Source organism: Hippopotamus amphibius, chromosome 7 (assembly GCF_030028045.1).
Source record: "Hippopotamus amphibius kiboko isolate mHipAmp2 chromosome 7, mHipAmp2.hap2, whole genome shotgun sequence".
Lineage (NCBI taxonomy): Eukaryota > Metazoa > Chordata > Mammalia > Artiodactyla > Hippopotamidae > Hippopotamus > Hippopotamus amphibius.
Genome location: NC_080192.1, coordinates 42,175,455 through 42,200,893, shown reverse-complemented (window position 1 = coordinate 42,200,893; position 25,439 = coordinate 42,175,455).

The window sequence follows — 25,439 nt, the reverse complement described above, 5'->3', positions numbered from 1 at the left end:
TATGAAGAGGGAATCATAAGGGACTTAAGAGGACTGTTTCCTCTTATGTCCTTATTCCCAAGGCCCCCAAAAAGGCATCTTCTTGCTCTGGAGAGCTAAACAAATCACTGCAGGGACCTGGTACTCTGCTGCCAGCAGTAACTCTTCCGCTGAAAGGAATGTTTGAAACTTCCAAAATTCAGTGTTTTAAATATCAACAACACCCCACCTGCAGGCCTTCCCCTAGCCACATTCTTTGATTTTATGGCCCTATGAGATGTTAAAAAGATCAGTTCAGATTTCATTCATTTTCCAAACGCAGATCCTTTTGGAGTAATACCATCAGAGCTATTTCTAGCGGCTTGCTCTTTAATTGATACATTCCTTCAGAGTCACTTTATACCACTGAAGAGGCAGGTGTAAGAAAATAGTTCAAATTCCAATTCCATTCCAGAATGAGAAAGAAGGGGAAGTTCATGGATCAGGAACATTCCAGAGAAGTTGTCACAGAAGCACTGAACAGCTTACAGCCAGAAAGTGGTTGCCTTTTCCTTCTTCTTCCTCCATCTTTATCTTCACATTTTCTGGAACAGCTAAATGAATGATTTTGCATGCACCCAATAGCAAATTATGCTATCAGCTGACAGCTGAGTCAAGTACTAGAGTAGATACCTGGGCTTCAAGAGGGAATAAAACATTGCTCCTGTCCTGGAGAAGTTGACTGCATTGTGGAAAAGACAGATGCAGTGGCAGACAATCGCAACACAGCACTTTAAGTTCTACAGTCCAAAGGGAGTAAAGGAACCATGTGAGCCCAGAGGGAAACTTAGCTCAGGATGATGGGGTCAGAAAGGCTTCCAAGAGACAATGTCTGAGCTGACCTCTGAAGGACGAGGAGAAATCCACCAGATAAGGGGCCCAAGGTTAGGAGTTAAAGGGTATTCAAGGCACAGAGATATCAGGGATGAGGCAGTATGATCCACTTGAACTTCAGGAGAGTTGAAGGCACAAAGGGAGGGGTAAGAGAAGGAGAAAGGCCACAGATTCAGGTAATGGATGGTATGTTTGCTATTCCAGAAAGTCCAGACTCCGTAATGAAGACAAAGGGGATGTATGGTAGTGTTGTTGGTGAAGCACTGAAGGAGGGGAAGATTGGAGGTAGGGAGAATAAGAGAATGCTGCAGGGAAGAAACGATGGTAACTTGAACCATGGGGAAGATAATAGAGGTGGAAAAGAGCAAGGCCAAGGCCACCACATGTGGCCGTGCAGGTTATGCCTTGCACAATACACTTTGCCAAGCGGTGGGCGGTTGCTGAAAATCAGACTGTGGTCTGCTGGCCAAGTACTGTGGGCCAGCTCAAGGCAGGAAGGGGACCCTTTGTTATTCATCAGCCAGACATTTTGTTTACAAAAGTACAATTTTGTTATTCTCACAACGTCACCATATGTATCGGCAGTGTTTAAGACTCCATCCAAGATGAGTATATTCTAAACTTGATCAGCTAGAGGAATTAGAGGGAGAGAATCAAAGTGGTCACTGCCAAGTTCAGCCCTAGCACCTTGTCATTCACTAAGGCAGGAAGTGCTTTTTCAGTCCTACTCCAGCTTCACTTTGCCTGTTGAACCCAATTCCTTTGTCTGCTATCACAAATTTCATATACAAGTTCAGATAAATCCATTCAAATAAAAAAGAAATACCTTTTATTTCTATTTAATACTTTTCACCTCTTTGTCTTTTCCTAGTTATATTTACACCACACCTGAGACAGTACGGTGTAGCAAGAAGGAAGGAAGCTTTATTGTGGGACAAACCATGAATCTCAGCTCTGCCAACAGCTGTAAGACCCTCTACTCTTCTGAGCCCCAATCTATTCATTTGTAAAATGGAGATGATAGTGCTTATTTGTAGGGTTGCTATAAAAGGCAGTGAATAGACTCCAACACATGCAAGTGAACACTCAATACCTTCAGCTACTGTTGTTATTATTTACTGATCAAATGTTCTGTAGCTTACTTCTTTCTCCACTCCCATTGTCTCAGTTTCTATTTCAAGCTTTCTAGTCCTGTCAGCCCTTCCTTTTACAGCCAACACTATATCAGTCAATAGCTTGCAGAAGTGCTTACCTCGTTGCCAAACCTTCCCACCTAAAGAGCTTCTCAAATGTGCAAGTTCATCTAGTAGAACTCTACTGAAAATTCTAAAAATATTTCAAAAAACAACTCCTAAAAAATAACAGATTTCCAGTGATGAGGTTTAATAATACACGGGCTCACTTGGGAAGTTTTCCTGGAATTTAGTAGAAAATGAATGAAGGTGAAGGAAGAAGAATACAGATCTTGTTAGGCCATGTCATTTACATGACTTTTTATAAGCAGCGACCCCACCTTACGTAGTTTGATTCAGAGAGTGTTAAATGTATCTTGTGTGGCTGGCACTGTGTTGGAAAATTTAGGGCCATCTTAAGGAAAAGGAAAGCATTTCTCCTCTTGGGAAATGGGGCTTCATTTTCTATTTCCAGTTAGGGAATTTGAAAAGTTGAATTCTATTTCTATAAAACTGTATTTATTCTAACGTTTAGGTAGGAAGCAAGATCTTAACCAAGAATTTTTAGTTAATCTTCAGCAGGCAGTGCATAAAAAGATGTTACTGGAAACACTTTCAGATTTGTTTATCCTTAAATAATGTGGTCCGTTTTCATTTTGAGAAAAAAATAACAAATTCCACAGAAAAAAAGGCTTGTATGACCGGCTGAGTCATACTGTGTAGATTTTTTCCAGTAAGCTACATTACGCTGGATGCTGCTCAAAAGGGAAAATGTCAAACGCACTGGGGTTCAGTCTGGCATGTGGGTGGGTTTACTCAAGCACAGAAATCAAATACAGGCATCGCAGCCAATACTTTAGAAAAGAACAGAATGGCTTATAAATCAGAGCTGCAATTTCCAGAAGTTCTTTCTCAGCTGAATGCTACAAATGCAATATACATGAGCCATACACAAGTGTGCATTCTAATGACATTTATTGTATTTCTTTCTTAGAATCCTAAAGTAGAAAAAAACTTTGACATTATAAAATTCAGCCTTCCTCCATACAATAACTCCTTCTACGACACATAGCTCGGAAAGATTTTCATACTTCTGCTTGAAAACCTCTGGTAATGGAGAGCTCACTACCTTGCAGCTCTCCTTCCTTGGTAAGCCGATATAAAGTAGAGGGAAGGACCTGGAATGAGGTAAGTCAAGGTAATAGCAGTGGTGACCTCTGGATGGTGATATTCTGAGGTTTCTTGTCCTTCTTCTTCTGCTTCTCTGCATTTTCTAACTTTTCTATAATGCTTTTCCATTTTTTACAATAAGAAAAAAATAAGTACTTAAAAACTATAAAGACTTTAAGTACTAACATTGATATTGTTCCAACCCTCTAAAAATCAAGGCAGAGGGACTTCCCTGGCAGTCCAGCAGTTAAGACTTTGCTTTCCAATGCAGGGGGTGCGGGTTCAATCCCTGGTAGGGGAGTTAAGATCTCACGTGCCTCTTGGCCAAAAAACAAAACAAAACAAAACAAAACATAAAACAAAACAAAGAAAAAACAAAAAAACAGAAGCAATATTGTAAAAAATTCAATAAAGACTTTAAAAATGGTCCACATCCCCCCCAAAAAATTAAGACAGAGTAAGATTCATTGGCTGAAAATTAAGCACCAAAATGACCAATGTTCCAAAAATCCATGACTAGGAACTACCAATTTCAACCACATCATTATGTCAACCAAGCTACTTTTAATCAAATGGTTTTTGGCTCAGTTGCTCTTGGTCAAGTTTTATGCTGCTTTCTCATCGCTATGCAGGGCACCCTCTGTTTCTATTAAAGCCCCCTAAGGATGCCAAGGTTTAGAAGCTGCATCCCTCCGTGGACTATAATGAAGCTGATATCGAACTAAACCAGCGTATTTACTGCATCCTACCGTTATCTGAATAAATTTTTTAAATGGAACTTTACATTTATCTTTGGTAAGTTTGATTGTATGGCCTTGGTTTCTTCCTTCCATGAGGTGTGAAGCAGCGCAGTTAAGATGTCGTAGGGGATAAATCATCCCTGGATGAGAAAGACCATGTTGTCCAGAATCACTCATTTCTCCTCATGACTGTTTCTGCTCCCCTGCCTTGCAGGTCCTTGACCTTCCCATCCTGTCCCCAGTAAATTATTACCCAATTCCTAGTAAATAAATAATATACTTTAAAACAAATCATAGGTATTGAACATCTCTGTGCCTAATGCTTTCACAGAGGCTATCCTACTCACTCCTTAAAACAACCCAGTTGGTAGGTATCATTATCTCCATTTTTAAAGTGGAGAAACAAAAGATCTGAGATGAAAGTAATTTTCCTGGGACTTCCTGGGTGGCGCAATGGATAAGACTCTGAGCTCCCAATGCAGGGGGCCTGGGTTCAATCCCTGGTCGAGGAACTAGATCCCACATGCATGCCACAACTAAGAGTTTGCATGCCACAACTAAGAAGCCCATGGGCCGCACCTAAGAAGCCCACCTGCTGCAACCAAATAAATAAATATTTTTTAAAAAATTTTCCTTAGGTCACACAGTTACTCATTGACAAGGGTAGGATTTGAACCTACGTCTGTGTGGTTTTACTGCTAGTGCTGCCTCTGCGTATTTATTGGCCTCAGCCACTTACACTTACCCTTGCCTCTCTGGTCTCAGAGAGACGCTGTCACCTATTCTCTGGTTTACAGCACTGAGCTGGATACTCCCCGTTTTTCCTTTGCACTACCCACAATCGTGCTGGAGGCAGTGCTTCCCACTTACCTAGAATTTGGGTCTCCAACATCGGAGCATTATCTTGAAGATCTGTAAGAGTTCATATTTGCTCATTTATATTTTCTCCTAACTATAAAACTTACAGAATTATTTCCAGACTTATGTGTCTTCATAAAGACAATTTGAGCACAATATACTAACTCTAATCCACCCTTTTGTTCATGAGCCTATTTTAATAAATGTTGTCAAATACCTTGTTGAAATCGAGGCCAACAACGTTCTCCTGCTGTACCATTTTAGTAATTTTCAATTGCTAAACAGAAAATACAACTCTTACTCAACTGTGCGGGCTTATGGTCCTAAATAGTTGGAAGACAGAACTGAGCTGATGCAGGTACTCCAGTAAGGTCACCAAAACTTGACCTCAGTTCAGTGAAGTTCTCGGCTTCAACCTCAGTCTTCACACGGTACCAAATAACTGCCAGCGGCTCCCAGCCTACATCCTTCCATGTCCACTACATACAAATCACTACCATTTTTTTAGGGATGATAGGAGGCACATATACAAGTAAAAGAGAGCCCTTGACCATACAAAGGTAGCATGGTCTAATAGAGAAAACATGTACTTTGGTGTGAAATTGAGTCTGGATTGAAACTAGCACCTGTCCTTGAGCAAGTTATTCAAACTCAATTTCCTTAATCATCAGAGGAGATTCTACGCAGTTCATAGAATGGATGTGAAGTCTGAACATTTAAATGAGATAATGTAAATAAAATGCCTAGCATAATGCCAGGAACATCACAGGTATACAACATATTAGCAAAGACAAGTATACAAATAGTAATAACACTAGTAGAGATATATGCTCTATAATATCAAGATAAACTAGTATACTAGAGAGTCAGAGGCCCATATCTGGTTGGAGTTATGGGGTTGGAAGAGATTTCATGAATGAGATGGTATTGGAAGTGGATCTTAGAAAGATAAATGAAATTTTGAAAAGTAAGAGAGAAGAGCTTAGGGCATATTCAAGGTATAACTGGAGTACAGGTGGTCAGAAGTTGTGACTGGAGATATACTCAAGAGTGGCAGATTGAAGCCTATTTTTGTGAGATTTGGATGTGAGTAAGGGGTCTGTGTTTAATTCATTGAATGATACCTTCCTGAAGGTTGTCAAGCAGGGGAGTGACAGGACAAGGGTTGTATACATTGCTATACAAAATGGATAGAAGAGCCAAGGAACAGAAGGCAGAGACAAATTAGGAAACTATTTACAACGGACATGCAAATGAAAATGAAGGCTTCATCTCAAGCAGTGCCACGGTAATAGGGCAGAAAAGATTCATGTAAATAAGATTTCAGAGGTGATATCTATGAGATTCATCAACTGATTGGATGTTAGGAATATAAGAAAGGGAAGAATCACAGCATACTCGTTTTCAAATCTGGATGTCTTGAAGAATAAAGATGCTATTTACAGAACTAAAGAACAAAAACAACTTGGGGATGTCTGGGAGGAAAGAGGAGAAACAATGAATTTGGTTTGTGACATGGTAAGCTTAGGTGACTGTGAAATATTCAGATGGCCGTGTTTCAAGGGCAGTTGAAAACATTTGATTAGAGCAAGAAAGATTTGGACAGGAGATAGTTCCATTCTTTATCTTTTCATTATTTAGTTTCTTTTTTCATCCCCTTCTAATTTCTACTTTTATAGCCTAAATTACCCAGCACTATGCAAATCTATGGTCACATTAATGATAAAGACACAACTTTCACTGGTTCTTGCCCACACACTGACCCAGAAAATCTCCTTGAACCCCACCTCCACCTCCATCGAGAAGGATGGTACACAAGTCCTCTTCCCCACTGGGTGTGACTGCTGCTCTGTAGGGCCTGCAATCACCTTCTGGTGCTGCCACCAGCACACTGACACCCTCACATGCAACAGTCCTGGTCTCCAGAGATGTGAGAAGAATATGCCTTTCCCCTTTGCATTACTCCATTCAAAAGGATCCCCAAAGCAGGGCTACCTGTGCCCCGATGTTTTAGAGAAACTGCTAATTCAGTTTATATTATAATTCTTGTATGGGATCCACACGTGGGTTGATTAAAAATGGACCACAAATTCTGAATCTAGATTCGTGTTCTCAGAAGACTCTCCAGCTGGGAGCTATGTCAGGTGGATCCTAACCAATTTGCAAGACGCTCAGGTTTGAGTCATAATTCAATCCTTTTGAATGAATGAGTGATTGAATATCATTCATAGATAATGAATCACAACTCAATAATTCAATCAATGTTTAAATCAAACATCTAGGGTCTCTGCTCCAAGAGAGTCACTAAAACTTTACCTTTTCATCTGTTTCACCTTCAAAATATTTGCATTTTAATTATGAGAAATAATAAATTAAGGAAATAACCTCCTTTCCCTGAGCCATGAGAACCCACGGCAGAACACACAGATTTATTCAATGTTTTTTCAGTTAATAAAACAACCAATGAACTATATTAAATGATTCATGGAAAGCCCTGAAAATAGAGCAAATGTTATTTCCTTTCTTACACACACTGTCATCCACAGCTCAGATAGGATGGGAGTCTCACACTTCAGAACTCTGACTCTGAGACAGGCTATAGATGCAGTGAAAATAGGAATTCTGTAAAATCAGAGGTGAGAGAGTCCAATTTGGTGCAGAAACCTGCACCAAAACCTGAAGGAATCAAGTACCAAAACAGACAAAGCACATGCTCTTAGTGAGCTTGATTGTCAAGATAAAGTTTAAAAGGGGGAAAAAAGGTTTTGACTCTAAAGACCTTTTTGCCAAGTGGCTTTTGCATTTGGGACCACGTTATAGGTTTCTACAAGCAGCTAAGTAAATCAGTACATTATTATTATGACATGTGCATAGCACTTTGCCTTTAAATAAAATTTTCTTATGCCTTATCTCATTTTGTTAAGCAGAGCACAGGATGGAAGACAGAGGAGAGGAAAATGGTTACACATACAATCAAGCTGCCTAGTAAAGCTTGTTGGTATGGAGCTAAAGCAATGCTATGAATTCCAATCAATTTTGAAATCTGTATGCTTTAAACATCCCGAATACCTAGAGCTTGTGGTTTGCAGATGCTGAATTTAGCAAATGTGCAACCAAGGGAATCACCTTAGCACAGGGTTTATGTAAAGTAACCTTCTGAAGCAATTCACACAAATTCTCGTGTGAGGGTGAAATATGAGGGGAACATCAATCTGTCGATTTGGGAGAGAGGGAGCTCCCAGCCTTTTCTTTCCATGAAGGAGGCCATCTCATGTACAATCTCCCGGCCCCATTTAATTCACCTGGTTTGTTTGTCCTGGCACAGAATCATGAGTAAAAATCTAAACGCTATAGTGTTGCACCTGAGAGGGTTTATATCTGTCCCTGGGAGAGAGCCAATGTCAAAACTATAAACCACCTGATACCTGAAATAGGCGGATAGCTTTCAAAAGTCATAACCCAAACAGAGCCCTCTGTTTATATTACCTTATGTGGGTGAAATACCAAAGCAAACCAGAACTCTTTGATGAGCTTGGGATTTTTCCATACACACACACACACACACACACACACACACACACACACACACACATCCTGCCTTACACCCAATCCCTGGGTCTATCCCCAGACTCCTTCCTTTCCATCACCGCCACATCTGTTTTGTGGGAACCAGAGCCTACGGGAAAGTAAATAGAATGTACACAGATGTGTACACATATTTTCCACTCCTTTATTCAACAGTTGGAGAGGGCTTACTGTGCTTCAGGCACCATATGATCAGTAGGTACTATACGGCCAGTTGTTTTGTGAGCTATTCATATTCTTTAGTAATTTTAGTAACCCTAAAGTAAAGATAAATTATCCAGAACAACACTGAGGAGAAGATACCACTTTTTCCATTTTATAGATGAGGAAACTAAGACTCACAGTCATCAGATAGATTGTTCAAGGTCAAGTGGCTTGTTAGTTACAGAATTGGGCTTTGGATCAGGTGTTCCTTATTTCAAAGTCCATGTTCTTACTGCTACACCACTCTTGACTCTTCCATCTCTTTTCACTTATCTATTGATGTGAAACAGTATTTACTTTGATGCTTTAAAAAATAATCCTATCCAGTGGGTAAATAAATCAAATAAACTCAGTCCAAAAAAAAGAAAAGAGAGAGAGAGAGCAAGAGAGAGTAGAAAATTAGCAAGCAAAGCACAACATTCCTATTCATCCACCAAGACAATCCGTTTTAATAGATCCTGTGATTCCTCTCACATTCCCTGAGAAGCAATGAATGGTTACCTCTCTAAGCTACTATTCATTTGCCATTTGATATTTATCTCCCAAATCCACCTCTGGACTGCAATTCCTACTGAGATGAAAACATAATTATTTGTTGCTCAGAACAGTAAAGCAATGATTTACACATATTTTTTAAGAAATCACTTTACTGAGTTAGACACCCAGAGCTAATGATCAGAGCTATCACTGTTTCCTGTCCAGCCTTTGCAGTCTTCCCCAGCCCTCCACACAATACTATTATGCTTATGCTCTGTTTCTTGTGTACACAAGGAGCTGAGTTTGGGGTGATTCTTCAGACCAGGATACAATTTACTGACTTTGAATGCACATAAGTCAGAAATGAACTAATTAGCCATGGGAAAACATAACCTTATTTTCTTAACAATTATAATGCCTACTTGAGAAATAACTGAAAGATGCCAACACCATTCTGGAATTAAGAAATAAAATTATTCTACATTGAGAGCAATACCAAGCAATTCTCCATTCTCCACAGAATTAATCCCATTCTCCCATTAATTTAAGGGAGGAACACTGAAACATTTTAGGAAGCCAAAAGAAAACACTGCAAATCAGAAGACAAGTGATCTGGATGAAAAGGCTTAAAAAAATGATTTGTAGAATTTACAGGTTGAGGAGAAATTTAATAATTCTGGCCTACTACTCGAGAAGGATTTTTTAAAATATATACAGAGAGAGGGAAATGCTGCATTTCTTGTCTAATGATTCAGAGCACATAGGTGTGGGTCAGTATTTTTTTAATTAGTTGCAGCTGCAAATGACAGAAATGACAAAATAACAATGACAGAAGCATATTTTTGACATAAACAGAGTCTGGAGGAAGACAAGCCATCGCTAGCAAGCAGTGTCTGGCCTACACTTTGGTTTCCAACATGGCTGCTTAAGCTCCAGCCATCATGTCCACAGTCTATACAGCAGCAAAAAAGATGAAGCAAAGAAGAAGGCACATCCCTTCCATTTAAGAATAGATCCCAGAAACCACACATACTACTTCAGCTAACATTCCATTGGCCAGTCACATAATCACAGCAGGCCAAAAGGGAAGCCAGTCCTAATTACAGATAGCCGAAACTAAAAACTGTGGTCTCCATTATCAAAGAAGAGGAGAAACAGATATGGGGGGAAGCTAGAAAACTTTGCCTCAAAAACACAGGGAATTTCCTTAGAAATAAAGAACAGCCTACGTAAGACCTTACCTGATAAGGTCTACTGAAGGCTGGAGTCATTTATTTCAGGACACAATGTCTCCATCTTTGACTATTTCTAAAATAAGATAAAGTTAAAACCTCTTCTTCCTTGAGTTTTGTAGGAGGCAGAGGATGTGGGTTTAGGGTCCTGAAAGTCTCCACTCAGTCTCCATGACCCTAAGGTCATTGTTTTCTCTTGATTATGCCCCCATCACTCTTCTACTTAAAACCATCTAGTGTCTCCGCAAGATAAAAAGCAAACCCCTGGAATGATGCTTTAAGCCCTTCCTATGTTACCTGGTCGCCACACTACTTACTTCCTCACAAATTTTATTCAAGTAACACCAAACCACTTTCATAATCCTGAAGATACCGTGAGGTTTCAGGTTTCTGTTCTTCATTCATTCACTCAGCAAATACATACTGGTTGTCTGACATGTGTCCTCAAACCTAGTAGCAAGCAGGAGGGATACAGTGGTATCTAGTATTGAAATAATTTAGCAGCCAATGTTCGGGAGATACTGGGTACTATGTTAAGTACTTCACACATATTCTAATATAATTGCTTATAATAATCTTATGATGCAGAACCTATTTATTCCCATTTAATAGATGAATAAACTAAGGCACAGAAAGTTTAAGTAAGTTGCAGGAGATCACAGAGCTCGTCAGTTGAAGAGCTGGATTTGTCTGATTCTAGAGTTGCTCAAGCTTATAACCACAAACTACCTTGTACTGTCAGTTTCCTCTCTCTGAAATGTTCACCCACCTTCTTTCCCCTCCTGTATTCTTTTTATAGGTTCCTACCAGCCCTATTAAAATAATCCCCAATTATCACCTCCTCTGAGAAGCCCTCCTTAACTCCTTTGGATGCTAAATTACTCCCCCTCTGACCAATACTATACCTGGACACACTTACCTTTTTACTCATTAATCCAACTCTGCCTAAGCCCTGCTACACAAAGAAAGCAGCACAAATTAGTGTTGGAAAGGATTATTCAATAAGCAGTCATCTATTTGGAGGAAAAATCAATCTAGATGTCAAATCAAACCATAAACCAAAATAAATACATGTGGATTAAAGCATTAAAGTTTTTATTTTTTTCAAAAAAAAAGAAATCAAAGTGTGAAAGAGCTAAAATAAGAGCAAATATTTATCAACACCATGGAGGGGAAGGACCATCTAAGTTTCAAAGGAATGAAAGGCATCAAAAAGGAAAAGTTCGATGGATTTTACCATGTAAACCTGTCTAAACTTTCTGATGTTGAAACATAGCCAAAGTTACAAAGAATTTTTAAAAACTGGAAAAACACATTTGCCTCAAATGTGATAGAAACAAAACTTTCTATTGTATTTGAAATTACTGAAATAAATGGAAATAATACTGTGACCCACGACAGCCCCATGCAGCAACGTGAATGAATCCTACAAACAAAATGCTGAACAAAACAAGCCAGTCACAAGAGTTTAGAGTAGGATTCCACTTATGTAAAGTTTGAAAATGAGCACAACTGAAATCACTTGTTCATGAATGTCCACATAGGTAATAAAAATATTAAGAAAAGCAAGGGGGGACTTCCTAGGTGGCCCAGTGGTTAAGAATCCACCTGCCAATGCAGGAGACACGGGTTCGATCCCTGCCCCAGAAAGATCCCACATGCTGCAGAGCAACTAAGCCCGTGAGCCACAACTATTGAGCCCATGGGCCACAACTACTGAAGCCCATGCATCTAGAGCCCATGCTCCACAACTAGAGAAGCCACCACAATGAGAACCCCATGCACCACAACGAAGAGTAGCCCCTGCTCTCCACAACTAGAGAAAGCCCGTGTGCAGCAATGAAGACCCAACACAGCCAATAGATTAATTAATTAATTCATTAATTTTTAAAAAAAAGAAAAAAAGAAAAGCAAGGGAATGGTTAATCAAAAATCAAGATCGTGTTTACCAAGGATGGGATTGCGTTAGGACAGTGGAGAAGAAGGTGTTGGTCAAGGGGACATATGGGTTTGGAGGGCAGTGTTTTACACAGCATTTTTAACTTGAGCCATGATTGCATGGGAGCTCACTGTACCATTATTCTTTAAACTGTTCATATGTTTTACACACTCTTCCATATGTACAATACATATTTCACAATAAGAAAGGGAAAAGGATCTCAAAAGATGAATGGTCAAAGGATGTGCATAGAAAAACCACAAAAAGAGGATATGCAAACAACTAATCATCTTACGGGAAAATATCTGGCTTATGGGAACCAAAGACACAATTTTTCAAACAACACAGTGCCATTGTCTGCCTAATTTTTATTTTTGTCTTTTATTTTTATGACAGTACTCAATGCTAAGGATAATGTGGTGAAAAGGGTACCTCAAACACTGCTGGAGGAAGTGAAAACAATTTGGCAATATGTGTCAAGGATCTAAACCGGTCTTTAACCTTTAACCCACGAATTCCACCTCGGAGGTATCTATGAGGAAAGAGCCCTAAACTGCAGAGGAAAAAGCAATAAACGTCAGAATGACAGCTAAAAGTTTTTAAAAGTTAATCTTCTAAAGTCTAATAAAAGGGAAAAATAAATAACTGTAAACAAGTGACAGAACATCAGATAGAAAATAAAACAATGTTTATAAGGAAATTTGATAATACAGAATATGCCTATATTAAAAGTAACAAGCTGGACACTAAACTTTATATATTTTTTGGTACATCTGCATAAAAGTATGTAGATCTTTCACCTAGAGGAGAAAAACACTGGAAGGAAATATACTAAAATGTTAATTGTGGTTTTCTTTAGAAGGTGGCAGCTATAGTAAATTTTCTTTTTCTCTCTCTTTTTAAAAATGTCCCTGAATATTTTAAAATTTTTAAATGAGAATACATCATATGTAATTTTCTTCCTCCCGCCCTCCCTTCCTCTCTCTAATTCTCTTTCACTGAGTCCAGGTTGTTTAAGCTACTGATCCTGACCCAACAGAAGTAGACTAAGCTGTATATTAGCCAGAATTCTGACTTTGCAATATTCAGTTTGAATCGACCTTTTTTCATTCACATTAGCTCTGTCTTGATTTACAACTGCATTGCAGCCTCAGATCCACAGTTTTATTTCCCAGACTCACTGTTCACTTTCACTTTCCTAACTTGGTGTTGAGCTGGACTGAACATCAATTTTCTGACATACCTGTTGTGGCCCCTGCACCAGCTCTCCTAAAGTATCCCCAAGGAGAACCCCCATGTGCATTGCACAGCCTTCCTTCGGGAGGCTTCCCTCCTCCTTTCAGTTCTTTTTCTTTCCCCAATGGTGATTGATTGATTGATTGATTGATTGATTGATTGATTGATTGAGTCACGCTCTGCAGCTTGTGGGATCTTAGTTCCCTGACCAGGGATCGAACCCAAGCCCCAGCAGTGAAAGTGCAGAGTCTCAACCATTGGACCTCCAGGGAATTCCCTAAGTTTCAGGTCTAATGATGGGTACTAATTACAGCATCCTTGGTTTCCATTAGAAGAGATTGCTATACAGAGCCACACCTAGACCTGATTTACCTTAATACAGTGTAATTGTTAAAAGCACAGGACTTAGATTCAGAGACTTGAGTTTGAATCCTAGTCCTACCACTTAATTGTTATGTGACATTGAGCAAGTTACTTATTTTCTTTATGTCATTTGTCTCCTAAAAATACAGGTAATAATGATATCCCCCGCTTGTAAAAATTAAATGGGAAAAAGGTGGTCAAAAGTTACAAACTTCCAGTTATAAGATAAATAAGTCCTGGAGGTGTAACATACAGCACAGTGACTATGGCTAACAATACTGTGCTGCATATTTGAAAGTTGCTAAGAGAGTAGATCTTAAAAGTTCTCATCACAAGGAAAAAATTGTAACTATGCGTGGTAATGGATGTTAACTTGTGATAATTTTTGCAGTGTATACATATATCTAATTATTATGTTACATACTTAAAACCAATACAATGCTATATGTCAACTACATGTCAATTTTTAAAAGTTTTTTTAAAAAGATTAAATGGGATGATCCACGTAAAACACTTCATGCCTAGCACGTAAAGGGTGCTCCAGCAATGCTCCTTTTCTCACTCTGTTTGTGCAGCCTCATGTACTACCACCTCTCCCTTCAAATTTTCATTCTAATAGATGGTAAAACACTTACCCAGAACATTTTACACTTAATTTTATTATAGTCCTTCATCTTTATTCATTCCCTACCAAACCAACAGCTTTGCCTGAGAATGCTCTTCAAGAGCCCTGCTCTCAATTCTTCTGTGCACGTGATCCCTTTAAGCAAGTACAGAAACCAAGAGGGTCCTAAAAGGAGGCTAGGAATATGCACTGAGCAATATCCCTGGAGAGCTGGAAAGAGGAGAATCCAGAGAGTGTGTGAGAACCATCTTGAGAAATTGAAGCCAGAGGAATTGAGAACTCCTCAAGCTTAGGAACAAAAGAAACAGGGCATGCAGCCCTTCAAAGCCACTTCTGAGATACCTGTACCAAACCTAGGAAGATGAATCATGAAAAATAAAACTCGTGCCCAAGGTTTGACTACACAGAGTTCCTATATTGATGGCTGTACTTTGAACTCATTGGCTGACTCAATGAAAAGCATCAGTCAGGTCTGTGGTTTTGCATTTTGAGAATGTGTTACTAGACCGACTGTTTCACTTGGTTGTTCAGCCATCTGATGAATAAGCAATTTCTCTCCCTCTGATTATCCCAGAGCAATTGGCTGAATTGCATAGAAAAAAATATGCACCTGCACCTTCAATTTCTTAGCTGGAATGCCGCCTCCGTGTGCCCTAGGAAGACCCTCTGCCTTTCGGTTTCCTTCTGCAGGAAATCTAGACCAGCTGCTGTTTCTTTGTGGGATAAAATGCTCCAAATTGAAAAGCTTTTATATCCCAGGACGCATTATTCAAAACACCTTCAAGCTCAGCTTCTGAGACTGGCGTATAGAAAAATACAAAACAATATCTCTGTATTGTAAATAAAACCAGTGGTTTCCTCACAAACTAGAGGACGTGCCCGCAACACAAAAAAGTGATTATGTCTTGAGTAAGGCTGAGCAGTAGTGGTACCAGGCTAACAATGTTATCAGTGTTTACCTTGTTAAATCCATATCCAAGGACACAGGCTGGCTCATTTCTCTTGATATCTTCCCTATCTGCAAGCAAATGGATATGGTTATGGTTCTACCTTTTCTGGCTCAGAAAAGGCCCCAAAATATACAGAGGCTTAGAAAAAGGCAGCTGTTTCTCCTCACAATTGCATTTAACTGGAGCACAGTGCACAGAAAAACCATAGAGACTCTGGCTGACATATCCCATGCTTAACTATGTGTTGAACATTTATAGGTCATTTAGTCCTCATCTATATTATAATTGTGCTGTGTGCCACGAACGTAAAACGAGTTTTAGTGCTTTTTGATATATGACATCAGTTATTACATTTCCATAAAGCTGTCCAATATTTACGAGGGTTTTATAACTTTATTAAATGATTTTCTTCCACTGCCAAAGAGATGCCATCACCATAGTAACTGTGTAATTTTCTATATCCCATTTTCAGGTTTCTTTGGTTTCACTGAAGTGGCACATTTCCCATTAAACTTTGTAGTACATAAAAGTCGTTAAAGCGACAGTTGAGCACTGTTATGGCTATAGTAAGAACATTGACAGGAACTTTACCCTTGGGCCGTTTGAAACAACTATTGGAAAAAGCTTTGAGAGAGCGAATGGCTTAGACAGTGTAAATTTAAATTTGCTTCTTTAAGCAAATGACAAAAGAAGAACATTTTGGAAGTTCAGCTTGCCTTCTGGACATCTCTTTGAGCCATAGCAACTGGATAAGCAAGGTGATGCTGCTCTTGCAGGGTCTTAGAGGCAGCACTGGGGACCTGGAGCCTGATCTTCCCCTGGGGTGTTCAGTGTTGGGAAAGATTTGCACTCATGTCAGCTGAGAGCTCTAATCCCTCCATTGGTTTCTATTTTCTCCTCAGGACTAACCACGGCCTGTAATTACAGACATTATCTTTTACTTATTTGTATATCTGTTTGTTGTCTATCATCGCCCTCCACACTTAAACCAGAGCAAAGCAGTGAGTTCCATGGGAGCAGGTATTTCCTCTGCCTTTTATTTCATCTCCTGAGCATTAAGCAGAATGTTTGGCACTGTGCTTGAATGCTGGATAAATGCATAATTCAAGTAGGTGAGATGCAGAATCCTCAATCCCATAGATTCCCCATTATCAAAAAATGAAATGAAACAAACAAGGAAAATACTGTTTCCCTTCAGGGGGAATAAAGCTGCAATAAGCTTGAATTAGATCATTATAAGACTTCAACATACAGAATCGTGTTTGTTTGTTTGTTTAGCAGCTGTAACTCCAAATGTCCCTCATGTATCAACCACTCTTGGTCCAGGGTTCCTATGCCCCTCCCATCAGCCCCTCCCCGATGGCACGGACCCAGCAGACTGGTTTACATGGTGGATCTCTCTGCCTTCACTAATGTTGAAAAGCAGCGAGTTCCTGACTCAGCTGATCCCCTACATTATGGCAGCTTGATTCCCCAAATCATATTTCCATAATGAATGCTTTGATGACAACAGAAAGAATGTCCCCATTGGTCCCTCGTATTCTATGTGTGAGGGATCCTGGTTTCCTGTCTGGAAGACATGATCTGTAAAGGTCTTCAAAGGGAGAGAACAAAAAGTCTGGCCTTGCATTTTCAGAATTGCTTCTCTAATCTAAATAAAGATAACTCTGAATTAAAACCAAGTATTGAGTCCAAACACTCTCAAATTTCAAACAAAAGGGAGACTATTCAAATACCAAGAAGTTTGTTACCAAGGATCTTCATGAGGGAAAGTCCCTATTGCTCAAAGCATGAAACCATACTTGTGATCTGAGGCATCAGCCAGAAGGGTCAAATCATAGTGCTGCACAGGCCGGTCCTGGGTTCCAGAATCACAAGGACCTGTTGGCTTGCTTTGCTTCAGCCATAGCTTCCTCACGTACTTGGCGCCCACTCTTACTCCAAGGGTCACAAAGGAAATCCAGTCAGAGAAGGTGGGTAGATAGCATATCAGCAGAAGAAAAACGTTTTAGGTCTTGCATTTGATTCACAGCAAACCAGAGGAGTAATTTTCATACATGAATAACAGCATGTTAGTTAATAGGTTAATAGTACTATCGATAAGATAGAAATGTTAATGTGATCCAAATTACATTCTTTTTTTTTTTAATAAATTTATTTATTTATTTTATCTACTGTGTTGGGTCTCTTTTGCTGTGCGCGGGCTTTCTTTAGTTGCGGTGAGTGGGGGCTACTCTTCGTTGTGTTGTGCAGGCTCCTCATTGCCGTGGCTTCTCTTTTTGCGGAGCACGGGCTCTAGGCGCATGGGCTTCAGTAGTTGCAGCACATGGGCTCAATAGTTGTGGCTCACGGGCTCTAATGCACAGGCTCAATAGTTGTGGCACACGGGCTTAGTTGCTCCGCGGCATGTGGGATCTTCCAGGACCAGGGCTCAACCCTGTGTCCCCTGCATTGGCAGGTGGATTCTTATCCACTGCGCCACCTAGGAAGCCCCCAAATTACATTCTTATTGGACCACAGAGAGATGAACAGAAGGGTAATAGGAGTACCAGTCCTAAGTATGTTTTCCTATTTCTTAAAAAAAAAAAATCCCATATATGTGGTGTCTAAAATTCAAATTTATAAGTAGAACATCAGTATAAGGGCACTGAGGTTAATTATAATGAACATACATTATTGTCACTCAATTACTGACATACAAAAAGAAGATAATGCAAAGAACATTATTTAATGAAAAGACAAAATGAAAAGAAAAAAGATAATGAAAAGACAAAAAACAAAAGATTTAATGAAAAGACAAAAGATAATGACAATTTCAAATGCAGAAAAGAATTGTCTCCAAGAATCAAGACATTAATTATTCCTTATTAATTATTCCTTTAATATCTTATTTTCAAAGGAAAAGAGCACTTTCATTTTCTTACAACTCTTATTTCCTTCATCAGTCCTGCAAAAGGAAAATCTCATGGTACACTTTCAATTTTTAGTCTCTTGGATTGACTGGTACCAATATAATAAAATTTCTTTTTGTTGTATTAATAAAAAAAAAGCAACAGAGCTTTGCTACAAAAGTTACTATATAATAAAAACACAATGTAATGAAAGCAGTTAATATGCTTTTATTAACCTGAAATTCTCCGTCTGAAAAATCAATATTAATTAAATATACTACAATAAATGGGTTCATAATAGAGAAGTAATCAAAAAATACAACCAAATATGGCCAATTCTACAGGACTTAATTACAGACCTACATCACCACGTTACTGACAGTTCAGCAAAAATGTTCAACCAGAATTCTAGAGGGGCAGAATAGTGTATTTCTTGCAATGAGTTCCATATTTCCTTTGACATATATATGAAGCAGACCAGCTACGTTCATTCATCCAACAAATATGCATTGCCTCACCACACTTTATCAAGTCCTGTACTATGTATAAGAAATACATAATGAGGATGACCCAGCTCATAATCCAGGGATGGAGAGAGACAGATCATTAATACTATAATAAAGTAGAGTGAGGTTAGCACCCATGACACACAGGAGAACACACTTAACTGTGTATGGGGGGGGGGGGCATCAGGGTAGAACCCTGGTGAAAAGTAACCTTCAGCAATCCCATGCTTCTATCACTGCCTATCAGCATACAGAAGAGCGGTTCCCAAAGGATTGGCAGTGGAGCTATAGTGTTTTTTGCCACTCATAGTAAAATGAGATAAATGAATTAAAAATCAATTTATTTCCCTAAAGCTAATTTTATGCCATTTTGTTGCAGAAAGGGGGACCTCTCCCAGGGCCCGAGAGCAGGCTCTTGTCTAACACTGGGAAATAAATGGTCCGAGGAGATACACATGCTGACAAAGGAGGAGACTTTATCGGGAAGGGGCGCCGGGACGGAGAGCAGGAGGGTGAGGGAACCCAGGAGGACTGCTCTGCCACGTGGCTCGCAGTCTCGGGTTTTATGGTGATGGGATTAGTTTCTGTGTTGTCTCTGGCCAATCATTCTGACTCAGGGTCCTTTCTGGTGGTGCATGCAACCTGCAACCGCTCAGCCAAGGTGGATTCCAGCGAGGAGGGTTCTGGGAGGTGGGTGGGACATGTGGACTGGCGTTTCCGCTCTCCTTTTGACCTTTCCCGTATTCTTCTGGTTGGTGGTGGCTTGTCAGTTCTGTGTTCCTTACCAGCATCTCCTGTCGTAAAATAACTCATGCAAATTGTTACTGTCTTTGCCTGGCCAGGGCGGGCGGTTTCAGTCAGTGTTTCCCCTAACAACTTGAGGATTTCTCTTTCATCCTAAGATTGTGTCCTTCTAACTTTGTGTCCTTTCTTTTCTGAAATCATGGATAATACATGATAGGGCTTTTTTTTTCCCTCCTTAATTGGTCTAATAAGTAGTAGGCAACAATATATGAGTTCTCCAAAATATTTCTGTTTCCCTTGTCAGTGAAACCCAAAAGTCCAGAAACCACTTTCATGAAGCAAAACCAGTTGGATGATGAAGAGGAAGCAGACAAGCTGGTTGATTCATCAGTTGAGTGTTAACAGTAAAAACCTTCTTATCCAATATAATCCAGAGCAGCAGAAATTAGTGAAATAATCAAAAAATCAATTAAGATCATAAAAAAACATATTTTGACTCTCTTCTATTTTAACTTAAAATATTTGTTTACTTATGTTAATCCACATGGAGGGTTTTTTCTTTGACTTTTCACCGGACCCACCAATGACTGGAGTTTCAAGTAACCCTTCTTACATAAACCATATCCAAACTTCAGGGTCCAGAATGTACACTTTTAGTCTTTTTTAAAATGGCACAACAATTTAAAGACAATTGTGAAGCAAGGTGACTGCACAACCAATCTAGAATTTTATAAATTCCCCCCCTCAATTTTTACAGTTTATCTCAAACCTCATTTGAAAGGCAATTTTATACTCAGGTTTTTTTAAATTTTTTTAATTTTTTTTGGGGGGGGTACACCAAGTTCAATCATCTGTTTTTATACACATATCCCCGTATTCACTCCCTCCCTCAACTCCCCCCCCACCCTCCCTCAAGTCCCCCCCACCTTCCCCGCTCCAGTCCTCTAAGGCATCTTCCATCCTCGAGTTGGACTCCCTTTGTTATACAGCAACTTCCCACTGGCTATCTATTTTACAGTTGGTAGTATATATATGTCTGTGCTACTCTCGCTTCGTCTCAGCTTCCCCTTCACCCCCCGCCGCCCCAAACCTCAAGTACTCCAGTCCATTCTCTGCATCTGCGTCCTTTATACTCAGTTTTATTGTCTTTAAAAATATTCATTATGTTTTCAGGAAATCAACTCTCTCTGTGTAATTGTAATTCATCAGTTATATCATGTTTCCATAATTTCAGCTGGATAGGCAGATTTAGAATGAACACAACTGACCCTTGGTATGCATGCTATTTAGCAGGTGGTGACAAAAGAGCATGGACCTGCCAGAGCAGGGCTTCTCAAATTTAATGTGATAAGAATCACCTAGACATCCTGTTAAAATGCAGATTCTGCTTTAAAAGGTCTGGGTGGGGCAGAATCTGTAAATCCTAAATTCCCAGGTGCTGCTGGCAACGGACCAAACTTTGAGTAGCTGGATACCAAGGTCCCCTGCCTCAGCAGCACCTTAGAATCACCTGAGTCCCACCTTCACGACTTTGCTTTAACGGTCTGGAGTGGGGCCTTGGAAACAGAATTTTTAAAAGTTTGCCCGATGATTGTAATATACTAGAATGTAGACCGAGTATTCATGTGGCCTGAGAATCAGGTATTCTCTCTCACACGATGGAGAGTGTCAGTAATGCAGGGAGTAATCTGCTCATTGAAGTCAGTTAAGAGAACTACTATGTATAGAATCAGTGGATGTCATTTTCCTACCTGACATCCCTCAGGTTCAATGTGTTTGAAGGTGTTTTATTATTTTGTTGTTTAATTGACTTCCTTTCTAAGACTTCTGATTTCCCCTGCATGAAAATCCCATGGCTTAGAGAAGGGAGAAAACCAAAATATTTGTAAGGTACCAATACCTGATATTCATTAAGCTAGCTAGAAATTAAATCTGCCTCTCTTCTTGGCTTTGGCGCAGCAATTACACAGCAGTTCACAGGCACATTTCAAAGCCTCCGTTTCCTAGGGGGACCTATCTAATCTGATCCAATATTAAAGGTTAGGAAGCACTGACGGAGACACAGAAGGCTAGAGAGGAAGGCACGCAAGGAAAAATAAGAGAGCTACAAGTTTAACACTGGCTATTCAATCTATGATGCAAAGATCATATACAAGTAATATGACATCAGAAATCATCATCTGTGAGATAAGAGTTTAATTATTTTTTTGTAAATATGCATGCATGATCGAAGACTGTTCTGTGTGGGATTTGTTCAGTCGTGATTTTAGTCCCCTGATGTAGCGCAGGGACCAGGTGCCCATTTTTGTAAACACAGTTTTATTGGAACACAACCATGCTCATTCATTTCCGTATTGTCTATGGCTGCTTTCAGGCTATTTATGGCAGAGTTGAGTCGTGACAGAGAACATATGGCCTACAGATACTAAAATAATTACTCTTTGGACCTTCAGAGAAAAAAAAAATTGCCGGCTTCTGCTTTAAAGAAACCATCATCAAGCTTACTCATCCCTTTTACCAGCAAAATGCAGTTCTACCGACAACCCCACACTGGGGCATTGGAGGGCTAGTCCCGAAAGTCAATAATATCCTCTGAGCTTCCTGTTAGTGATCCCTCTTTAAATCACTTAAAATCTTTGCTGGGGAGCACACCTTAAAGGTTGGCCAAAGCATGGTTATGAGCTCAGAAGGAAGTTGAAATACAACCCATAATAAAAGGGAGGCAGAGCAAAGAAAGCAGACTCAAAAGAAATCAAGCCCTGGGGAGGAAAGTGGGTCCAGAAATGGATTCTGTTCATAATATCCTTTTGCACTGTGTTTATGCCAAGCTATAGATCTTTTTAATGCAAAAGCAGTTATTTCAGCCTGAGGTCCAATCTTTCAGCAGGAGAGTTTCTAGGCACTGTTTCTTTCACATTATTCAGACTGGTCTTACTAATTGATTGCCTTTTGTTTAGAGTCCAAAACAGAACATTATCCTTTTCATCAATTTTCTCAGCAGTCGGCAAATGTACTATTTATTGCGTGTAAGTTCTACTTAAATAACATTCAATCATCTTTCCAACAAATTTCAATGAGCAATGTTCCTGGAGATGCTTAACAACCTGTAATGCCTATCCATTGTGTGGAATGCTTCTAATGACAAATGGCTAATGTAGGAACTCTTTAGGCTTATCGTTGCTTTAGATGAATTTTCTTGACAGAGCTGAAAAATGAACACCACTGTTTGCATGTGTGTATCATGCATTCCCAGCAGCTATTCTTAATGCTGCCTTTGTTCAGACTGTACAAAATGGGGTGATAAATCAACTGCAGAGCGGGCTTTTTTTTTGGCCTGGGGGTTCGGGGGCCGGGGGACGGACATTAACAAATCCATAAAGGGAGACCGAGTCCCACTGAACTGAGTTCGCCTGCCGAATTTGCGGTTAACCTCTCTACCCAAAACTTTTTTCCCTTTCTTGTCCTGCCCCTGTTCCCCTCAGGATTGAGGAGTATCGAAGAAAGGGGTGGGGGGAGCTGAAACCAAGTAGGACCCTGTGGGGCCTTGCTGGGCTCAAAAGCCCCTCTGCATTCCCCATTTCCTGTTTGTAGAAAAAAAGGCTTTCGTCTCCTAGGCCTCCCCCGGAGTTCCAAAGAGAAGGCACAAGCTGTCAGTGATCAGGACAAGAGTCAGAGGATGCCTAGTTCCTCCTGAAGAGATAGAGGCAACCATCTGATGCACATCCTTGAGTTGTTCTGTAGGAACTAAGACCCCCAGTCAAGAGGAGGGTGCAGGCTACACGCTGACCACAAGTACGTGGACCCCAGACTGGTTGGAACCAGATGGTTGAAATTCGTGAAACGTTACCCTGTTACATCACCACCAACCGGTCAGGAGAAGGTCCACAAGCTAATCACACATCCTACAACCCTCTCCCCTAACACTTCCTGAAAACCTCTTGCCTGAAATCCATGGGGGAATTCAGGCCTTTCAAGCAGGAGCTGCCCATTCTCCTGCTTGGAGCCCTGCAATTAAAGCCTTACATTGCTGCAAACACCCACTGTTAGAGTTTGGCTTTCTGCACATATGAGCCCTTGCTTAGGAACAAAAGCATATGTACCAGCATTATATTTACTATATTTACAATTTTATTTAAAATGCACTTCACCTGAAGTGGTGGCTTCACTGAAAGCTAGTACTTGCAATTTTTGCTCCAAGGTGCCTACATGAGCAGGCTCTAAAAATGAAAGTATCTGTTAGTCACATCTGGCTGTTGCCACTTCTTGAGCTGGTTCCTGATTACGATAATGCATCGAACTGGCCCTAGGATGTAGAGTTCATTACTAAACTACCCATATACATATCACTCTGCCTATGAGGAAGTATTTTAAATAAAGTACATGCTATAGAACATACATTGGTTTCTCAGCACCATAACACTAGAATGTACAAAAATCCTATTGGGTACGGAGAAGGCAGGGATTTATGCAGCCTGAGGTGGTAGGGAGGCTTCATAAGGAGGTGATATTTGAATGGAGTCTTAAAGTTCAGCAGGGAGAAGAGAATTGAGTACAAGAATTGCAGGCAGAAAACACATGTGCAAAAGCAGGAAGACAAAAATAAGCACGCACGGTCAGGTGCCATCAGCAATTCAGTGCTGCTGAGATGTGGAGTGAATGCAGGGGTCGAAGGAGAGAGATGTATGAAGGAATGGGAAGTCCAACAAACTGCGAGTAGCTCAAACTGTCTCTGTTTCCTTCCTGTCCTTTTTATTTCCGATCAGCAGGAGATGGTAGAAAGAACACAGTCTTCCTAGTCAGAATTGGTCACTTCTTGGTCATTCAACCTTGGGCAAGAGATCCACTGGGGTTCATTCATTAAAATGTTGATTCAGAGACCTGGCTAATCATCAAATCAAAATACGATTTCCCAGGCCCCCTCCCACGCCTCCTGAATCAGACACTCTGGAGGTGGCCCCAGTAAGTTGTGCATTTTCAGCTCCCAGTTTCTGAATCACTGCCTTAAATACACTATTATGTGGGAAAAATTACCTTTGTTAAAAATGCTCTAAGTGGGTGTTATTTCTTTTGGCCTTGTTTCCTCCAAGGAGGAAAAAAAAAAGAGCAGTAATCTGAAGAGTCTGACTTTATTTAAAACAAAAAAAAACCTTTAAAAATCCTTTAGCTGGGTTGTGGCATTTGCAGGGGGCGGGGGAGATTATCCGAAGGTAAGAGACTTTTCTTCCTTTGAAGCTATATTGGTGTGATGTGAATCAAACCATTCATGCAGGGAACAAAAGCACCTTTGACTTCAAGAGCCAGTTAAGAAGGCAACTTAAATAAACAGGGAGGAAAAGAGACATGACAAAAGGTCAACTTAGTCATAGCTTCTTGAGCTTCTTGAAGTAGTGCCTAAGGCTGAACAGCTGAATTGAGTTTGCAATTATACACCCTTCCAGAGGTTCCCAGCCTGAAGTTATCAGATCTGTGAATTCACTTCAGAGGGAGGTCTGGAAGCTTTGTTCAATATTTCAAAATTTCTAGTGCAGAGCTTCTCAAAGTGTGGTTCAAGGAACAAGGAGATCGGAACCACCTGAAGAAGGACGACAGGGCTTATTGCAAAATGAGGATGCCTATGTCCCAACCCAAGAGATTATATTTCAAAGTGTTGGGTGTAAGGCCTGGAAATCTGTATTTCTTTTCAAACCCTAGGTGATTTTGAGAGAACTCATTTGTGATCAGATTAATTAACATATCCTTAAGGAGCATCCCAATTTTCTCTGCTTTAGCAGAAAGGATCAAGTCAACTTAGCACACGCTAATGAGAATTTCTAAAAATCAGACACAGGTCTTTGATTAATAAAAGTGAGAAAATCAGTTATTATGTAATAAATTTGCTTAGTAGAGAAAAATCTG